This window comes from Nyctereutes procyonoides, unplaced genomic scaffold (assembly GCF_905146905.1).
Source record: "Nyctereutes procyonoides isolate TBG_1078 unplaced genomic scaffold, NYPRO_anot_genome, whole genome shotgun sequence".
NCBI lineage: Eukaryota > Metazoa > Chordata > Mammalia > Carnivora > Canidae > Nyctereutes > Nyctereutes procyonoides.
The window spans coordinates 139,095-147,131 of record NW_026575139.1 but is presented as its reverse complement, the minus strand read 5'-3'; the positions used below and the strand labels follow the sequence as shown (position 1 = coordinate 147,131).

Sequence of the window (8,037 nt, the reverse complement as noted above, 5' to 3'; positions counted from 1 at the left end):
CTGCCTCTCTCTGTGTCTCTCATGAATAAATAAATAAAATTTTAAAAAAAAATAAAATCAAAAAATAAAAATTAAATGGTGCAATAAACTATAATGAGTGCCATACATTTGATGGGGAGATGGTAAAATCAACCTACTAGATGACTTCATGTAAGAAATTATTAAAATTATATACATATTGAGTTTTAATTGTATAACAGAATAATGAGAGAAGTAGGTTGCATTCATTTTAGGTAAGAAACATATTAAGACGGGATCCCTGGGTGGCGCAGCGGTTTGGCGCCTGCCTTTGGCCCAGGGCGCGATCCTGGAGACCCGGGATCGAATCCCACGTCGGGCTCCCGGTGCATGGAGCCTGCTTCTCCCTCTGCCTATGTCTCTGCCTCTCTCTCTCTCTCTCTCTCTCTCTCTCTCTCTCTCTCTGACTATCATAAAAAAAAAAAAGAAACATATTAAGAAAGAAAACATGTCAAGATAGAGTATTTTCTTTTTTTTCCTCCTTATACGCTTGGACCTGAGAGCAAAACCCTTCATTAGGATTGTCTGACCCCCCCCCGGTACGTGGTTTCTCCGTGGGAATCTTGGACTCCGTTCAGCACTAGCACAATTCCAGAATAGTCCGAAAACTCCGGTTTATCTACTGCAAAGGAGAGCAGCAGGCACGCGTACATCTTGTTCTGATACTTGGGAGTTGGGCCTTTCGGTTCTGCCTGCGTCTGGGAGGCTGCAATCACTTATCTTCACTTGGAAGCACTTGGATTTCTGCCTCATTTGATTTGGGTCCAGTGTGAGGCCACAAAACCTCGCTACGTTTTGTTCAGTACTGCCCTGTTGGAGCCATAGAACCAGGAAAACAGTGTGCGTGGCCTACGTGTTCGGGATACAGCCAACACCCACGGGCTCTGTGATGTGTGTTGAAATTGTAGAGCAGGATGCCTGATTTGGGGCAGGAAGCACGCAGAGCTGGCAGGTGCTGCAAGGACAGGGCCCGAGGAGGTGCGGGCCCCAGGCCCCGGGAGTGGGGTGGGCTCACAGGGACGTCATGCCTAACGACATCCACATCTGCTGGTGTGATGCATTTTAAAAACATGTCGGCTTCCATTAGAAGTTTAAAACTGTACAAAGAGGGGATCCCTGGTGGCTCAGCGGTTTAGCGCCTGCCTTCAGCTCAGCGTGATCCTGGGGTTCCGGGATCGAGTCCCACATCGGGCTCCCTGCGTGGAGCCTGCTTCTCCCCCTGCCTGTGTCTCTGCCTCTCTCTCTCTCTCTCTCTCTCTGTGTGTCTCTCATGGATGAATAAATAAAATCTTTAAAAAGAAAAACTGTACAAAGAACCTCTGTGCATGCGTCAAAATACACAAATCAATGTAGAGTGTCAAAATAAACATAAGTATCTAAAGCGTATAAAAGTAAAATGTAAGTCTGAGACATGGAACCAAAAATTCCGTCATGGGAATCACGATAGAAAGGCATTTTGCTTAATAAAAAGTGACATTTCAATATCTTAAGAAGTCTTTGATGAGAGCTACAGCGGAAGCCTTCTCTGCCACCGTTCAGTAAGGGATGAGATGGGGCCTTCCGGACTACAGGACTGTAGAGCGGACGTGGGCTATCCCACAGCGCCCTGCACCTGCCACGGGAGGCCTGAGCTGCAGCAGGTGAGCAGAAGCCCTCCTTGGTCTGGGACGGCCGCCCTGAGAGGACCCCGCGGCCTTGTCTGCCAGGGGAGCTGCAGGGCTGTGCGCAAGTGTCGGGGTGTGATGAGCCCGGGCTCTCAGCAGATGGGCTCTGCACCCCACCCTGACGGTGCACGAGAGCAACGGGGCCTCCTGACCGGATCTTCTCCTAGCTCCTCACTGTCCTACTCTGTCCTACTCTGTCCTATAGGCAGGAGCAAGGGGCGGGAGGGGCAGTGGGGACAGGGGTGTGGGGGGACAGTGGGACATGGACGCTGCCTTCACCTGTGGGTGACCTGTGCGGGGTCATGTCTGGGAGGGGTGCCAGCAGATTCTTTATTTTTTATTTTTTTAAAGATTTATTTATTTATTTATTCATGAGACACCCAGAAGGGAGAGAAGCAGGCTCCATGCAGGGAGCCCGACATGGGACTCGATCCCGGGACTCCAGGGTCACGCCCTGAGCCATAGGCAGGCACTCAACTGCTGAGCTGCCCAAGGCATCCCTTTTTTCTTCTTTAAAGATTTTATTTATTTATTCATGACAGACACACACACACACACACACACACAGAGAGAGAGAGAGAGAGAGAGAGAGAGAGGCAGAGACACAGGCAGAGGGAGAAGGTCCCAGATACACTGTCCTTATGGAAGGAGGCTCCGAGAGGGCCTCGTGGACACCACCGCACAGCCCCCCGCCTCCGCCCTCACCCCTCGGGTGTACCAGTCCTGGGGCTCATGCCATTCTGCTCCAGCCCAGCGCCCCGCTGCTCCCAAGCTGGGCCCAGGAGGGCGGGTGCCGCCCCCCCCCCAGCAGAGTGGTCTCAGCTGGCGTGAATAATTAAACGTGGACTCAATGCAGCTCAGGCTTCCGGCCCGGCCTCCTGCTGCCTGCAGATAATTACCTTCAGCCCTGAGGCTGAGTCCAGAGGACTGGTGTCTAGGACGCCAACAAGCCTGGGTTGTGGGGGGAGTGGGGGGCTCCAGGCCTCTGTGGCGAGCGAGGCCAGTGTGGAGGCTCTGCCGGGGTCATCGTCTCCAGTCCCCGAGCATGGCCGCTGTCCCAGTGCTCAGGCCACAGGCAAGCCCAGAGGGTTCCCTAGCTGGGGGCCCGTGGGCCCAGGGCCTGCAGACAAGCGTGGCGCCTGTCCCCTCCCGGGCCAGACAGGCCCATGCAGACCGGGCAGCCACACGGTGGATGCAAACAAGGAGGTTCCCCTGGCCCCACCTCCGGGGGACCCACTGCCTGGGTACAGGTGACCTTTGGCTTCTGGACACCAGCAGGGATGTGCCAGGCCCAGACAGACCGCTGGGCAGGGAAGAGCCGGTGGGGTCCGTCTGCTAGGTGTGTGTCAGGCACCCCTGTGTCACAAGCTATGCAAAAATCCAAAGGCAAGGGGAGCGATGGTCACAGTTCCAGGACCCCTGACGCCCCCACCCTCCTGAGGAAGACAAGGCAGCTGGGCTGACCGAGGTCCAGCTCATGAGGGCTCGACCACACTCCACTCCCGGAGCGTGGGCTATGAGGCCCAGGAGGAGGCCGGTCCCAGTCCCCACCTCACCTGCAGGCTGCAGAGCCTGATGGCTTCAAAGGGCCACGGGGCCCTGGCTGGGGACAGGCAACCCTGTTTCATCTCTGACAGACATCCCGGAGCGGAGGCCGTCTCCTCGCTCCACCTAAAGCTCGGGGCCGGCCTGACCCCGAAGCTCCCGGGAGCTGCTGGGTGCTCCCTGGACTCTGGCACATTCTGCAGGGCAGAGTCTCTTCCCTAAAGAATACAGCACGTTTTGTCACCTTTTTTTTTTTTTTTTTTAAGATTTTACTTATTTACTCATGAGAGACACAGAGAGAGGCAGAGACAGAGGCAGAGGGAGAAGCAGGCTCCCTGCAGGGAGCCCGACGTGGGACTCGATTCCAAGATCCTGGTGTCACGCGCTGAGCCCAAGGCAGATGCTCAACCACTGAGCCACCAGGCGCCCCGTGTTTTGTCATCTTTAAAGGGCTTCCTGGTTTAAAAAACGTCAAGCCGAGCCACAGGTAAGTGGTGGAAACCAGGCCTCTGCCCGCCCCCCCCCCGCCCCACGTGCCGAGGCCACCACTGGACCAGACAGTGTAGAGTCAGAGGGGCTGCGGGGTCACTTCAAGGATCAAAGAGAAGGCTCCGCGCGGCCCAGGATGCTGCTGTGCCCAAGGCTGCTCACTCAGGGGCGCCCTTGCAGGGACACACGCTCAGGCTGTCTCTAGCTTTGCTGGCAGGAGCAAGGTGGCGATGCGAGGTGGGTGCACGTGTGTGCGTGGGCGTTCCGGCGGGACGGACCCCAGCAGGGCCGCAGGGCTGGCCAGACACCTGCTGTCCTGGGGCTGACGGGCCCTGGCTCCCCACCCAACGCACCTGGCTCCCCACCCCAACCGCACCCTCCCACTCGGGGATGTAACTGGGCGCGCCCGTCTCTCCATCCCCTCCCCTCCTGACCGGCTTCAAGACTTCCTCAGTGTCCCTGCAGGGGGAGAGTACTGCCTCCGGGGAGCGGGGAGCGCGCACTTGCATTTCTCGGATTATGAGTGAAGTTCAGCACTTTTCAGCAAATACTATCCCTGGTTCCCTCTGCACGTGTCCAGGCTGCTGGACGGACTCCCTCCCCTCACTTGTTTACGGAGTTCTGGGTTAGGGGAGCCCTGGGTTAGGGGAGCCGGCCCATTGCTGAGCGCATGCCTTACCGAGTCCCCCCCCCCTTTGTTAGGTATCCCTGGGCCTAAAAGGTTGTATCTATGCAAAATGTTGCAATTTGTAATTTAATTCCATTTACAAACTTTCCCGTTTAATGTCTTCTGCATTTGTATCATGCTGAGAAAAGCCTTCCTCATCCTGAGACTATCAAAGTCTCCTGTGTTTTCTTGGAATGCTTTCGTGGGGTTTTTTTCTTCTTCTTCTGTTTCTGGACCACAAGGATTTTATTATGGACATAGGAGTCCAATGCCTTTTTTTGCAGATGGCTGCCAGTTGTCCCAATACGCTTAATTAAATAATGACCTTTTCCTCATGGATTGTAAATGCCAAATAATCAAATGCTAAATGATGACACAAACCTCTGATCTGTGTGGCCGGTGAACTGCCCCTAACGAAATGTTCCAGTTGGTTCTAAGAGAGAGTCTGCCCTCCAGCACAGCGAGAGCCTTCTGTTTACAGAATTTTATAGGATTTTCTGCGGCTTTCTTTTTTCTTTTTTTGTTGTGGTAAATATATATGACATAAAATTTACCATCTGACCCAGTTTTACGGGTACGGTTCAGTGGCATTCAGTACATCCACGTCACTGCGCAACCACCACCACCCTTTTCCTGAACCTTTTTCATCTCCCCAAATTGAAACTCTGTCCACTGAACACTCCCCGCCCCATCCCTCCACGCCCAGTAGGGATGGGTCCCTTTTTGCTCCTCCATCTGTCCATCAAGGGGCATTGGGCGCTGCCACCTCTTGGCTGCCGTGAGTAATGCTACTGAGCATAGAGACAGACGTCTGTCCCTGTCCCGGCTTTCAGCTCTTGGGTGAACACTCAGATGTGGAATGGCTGGATCATATAATAATTCTATTTTTAAGTTTTCAAAGAACTGCCATACTGTTCCCCGGAGCAGTTGTACCATTTTATATTCCCACCGACAGTGCACAGGGCTCCAATTTCTTCACATCCTTGCCAGTACTTATTTTATCTGTCTGTTTATCTATCTACCTACACTTCTTTTCTTTTTTTTTCTCTACCTACATTTCTTGATAGTAACGATCCTAATGGGTGTGGGAGGTTTTGCGCCGCCCTAGAAGGGATGGTGTTGAGCCCCTTTCCATGTGCTGTGGCTGTCTGCGCATCTTCTTTGGGAACACGTCCGGTTCAGCACTTTTAGTCTATTTATTCTTTTTATTTTTTTAAATATATATATATTTTTAGATTTTATTTATTTATTCATGAGAGACACACAGGGAAAGAGAGAGAGAGGCAGAGACACAGGCAGAGGGAGAAGCAGGCTCCCTGTGGGGAGCCGGATGTGGAACTCGATCCTGGGACCCCGGGGTCATGGCCCTGGCTAAGGCAGGGGCTCAACCGCTGAGCCCCCTGGGTGGCCCTATTTTTTTGAAAGATTTATTCATTTGAGGGAGAGAGAGCAGGGGGAGGGGTGGAGGGAGAGGGAGAAGCAGACTCCTCGCTGAGCATAGAGCCTGAGGACAATGACGCAGGGCCCGATCCCACCACCCTGAGATCAGGACCGGACCCAAAACCAAGAGTCGGACGCTCAACCGACGGAGCCACCCGGGTGCCCCTCAGCCTGTTTATTCTTTTTTTTTTTTCAGCCTGTTTATTCTTGTACCTTTACTCTCCACGTGAACTTTAGAACTTGTTTATGCAGGGATCCCTGGGTGGCGCAGCGGTTTGGCGCCTGCCTTTGGCCCAGGGCGCGATCCTGGAGACCCGGGATCGAATCCCACGTCGGGCTCCCGGTGCATGGAGCCTGCTTCTCCCTCTGCCTGTGTCTCTGCCTCTCTCTCTCTCTATCTGTGTGATTGTCATAAGTAAATAAAAATAAATAAATAAAAAAATATTTAAAGAACTTGTTTATGCAGTTGTAAAAAAAATATCTTGTAGCTACTTCTACTGGATTGTATTCAGTGTACAGATCAGTTTGGGGGGGCTGTGGCCCCACTTGCCCTGTTTTCCTTTCCGTCGCTCCTCTGTGGGTTCCTGGCTGGTGCGCCTCATTCTTTCCAGCCCCTCCCTGTGGCTCTAGGTCTTCCCCCATTCCTGATGGCGCCTAGAGCTGCTCCCCAGTTCTGTCCTGGCCTCCCAGATGTTACTGGACGGCTCACCTGCTTGTCCTCCAGGTCCTCACCCCGTGTCAAACTCTCAGCGGCTGACCCCTGCACACCTGATCACCTGTTTCCCAGGGACAGCAGGCTGTCCAGGTCACTGCTGGGAACCGTACTTGCCTCCCCTCTCCCGCTGCTTGGAAGAAGTCAGGATCCTGGCAGGAAAAAGACACAAAGAGAGAAAAGGACTTTTATTTAGGGCCATTTACCAAGGTGGGTGAAGCTCTGGGTGAGGCCTGGCCCCAGAGCCCTGAGAGGGTAGGAAAGGGCCACTGGGCAAGGGCTGGGGCTCAGGGAGAGGGTTGGTCTGTGTCCAGCAGGTAGTTGGGGAAATTCCCCAACCTCTGGGCTGCAGGCCAAACTCACCCGGAAGCCAGGGGGTGGGGGATGGGGCCACTAGTGTAGTCCGCAGCTCAGGGCAGGGTGTAGGGGGGGCAAGCCCGGAATGCCCAGTCCAACCTCTTCCCTCTCCTCAGTCTCCACCTTGTCCAGCCCAGGGCCTCTGGCTGGATACCTGACCCTCCCCGCCCCCACCCACTCTCCCGGGCACCCAGAGCTCTCTAATACCCTCGTCAGGGCAGGTCTTGGCTGGCATCAAACCCTCCTGCGGCGCCACGTTGTCCTTGGGATGAAGTCCAAACGTCTTGATCACCCCTGCAGGTCCCTCCCCGGGCCTGCTCCGCCCACCCCCTCAAGCCCGGTTCCCACGGGGGGCCCCGGCTGCCCGAGCTGGCACAGGGGGGCCTCCAGCTGCCAGGCTCGGCGGCTCCCAGGCCTTCCCTCCACTGCGCACCCCGGCCCTTGGCCAGGCCTTCCCCATACCTGGGAGGCATCGCTCCGCCAGGCGTCCCCCACGCTGCCCCCGCCCCAGCGTTAGTCCCTTCCCCCTCCCACTCCCGGGTTCCCCTGGGCCCTAGCCCCGGGAGGGGTGAGCACCGCGAGTCCCGACCCACCCCGCCCCTCGACCCCCACCCCGAGCCTGGAACGCCGGGGGTCGGCAGGATCCGGGCGGGCCTCTGGGACTCCCCCCCCTTACCCCAAGCTCCCCCCTCACTCGGGCGGGCGGGGCTCAAGGTTAGCGGCTGGGGAAGGCTCCCCGAGTCCGGTCAAGCGATAACCCGCCGGCCCAGGGCCAGGACGCGGGGCAGCTCCCGGCCCTAGGTTCCTCCCCGCAAGCGGGGGCGGGTCCCCCAGCCGAGGCCCTGGCGGGGCGGAGACGGGGAGGGGACGGGAGGGGGAGGGGACGGGGGAGGGGGCCACGGGCGGGGTGGGAGCTAGTATGGGGGGCGGACCCCGACCGGGACAGCCAGGGAGGTGTGGGGGGGGCGGGGGCGGCCAGGCGGGGAGGGGGGCTCCCGCGGGGTGGGAGCTCGTCGGGGGGGGGGCGGGCCGGGGACCCCGACCCCGACAGCGGGGGGGCCTGGGGGCGGGGCGGGGCGGGGTGTCCCGCGGGGAGGGAGCTAGTATGGGGGGGCCGGGGACCCGGACCCCGACAGCGAGGGCGC

General features: G+C 56.7%; 1 long non-coding RNA gene across 1 annotated transcript; it reads right to left on the bottom strand.

Moving 5' to 3' along the window:
• Window positions 1-6,313: 6,313 nt before the first annotated feature.
• Window positions 6,314-7,735, bottom strand: LOC129495900 (uncharacterized). The gene is made up of 3 exons (XR_008661637.1): window positions 7,569-7,735; window positions 7,100-7,154; window positions 6,314-6,687 (listed from the first exon to the last, which is right to left on the bottom strand). It is a non-coding gene; the product is annotated as an uncharacterized LOC129495900 (long non-coding RNA).
• Between the last annotated feature and the right edge of the window lie 302 nt (window positions 7,736-8,037).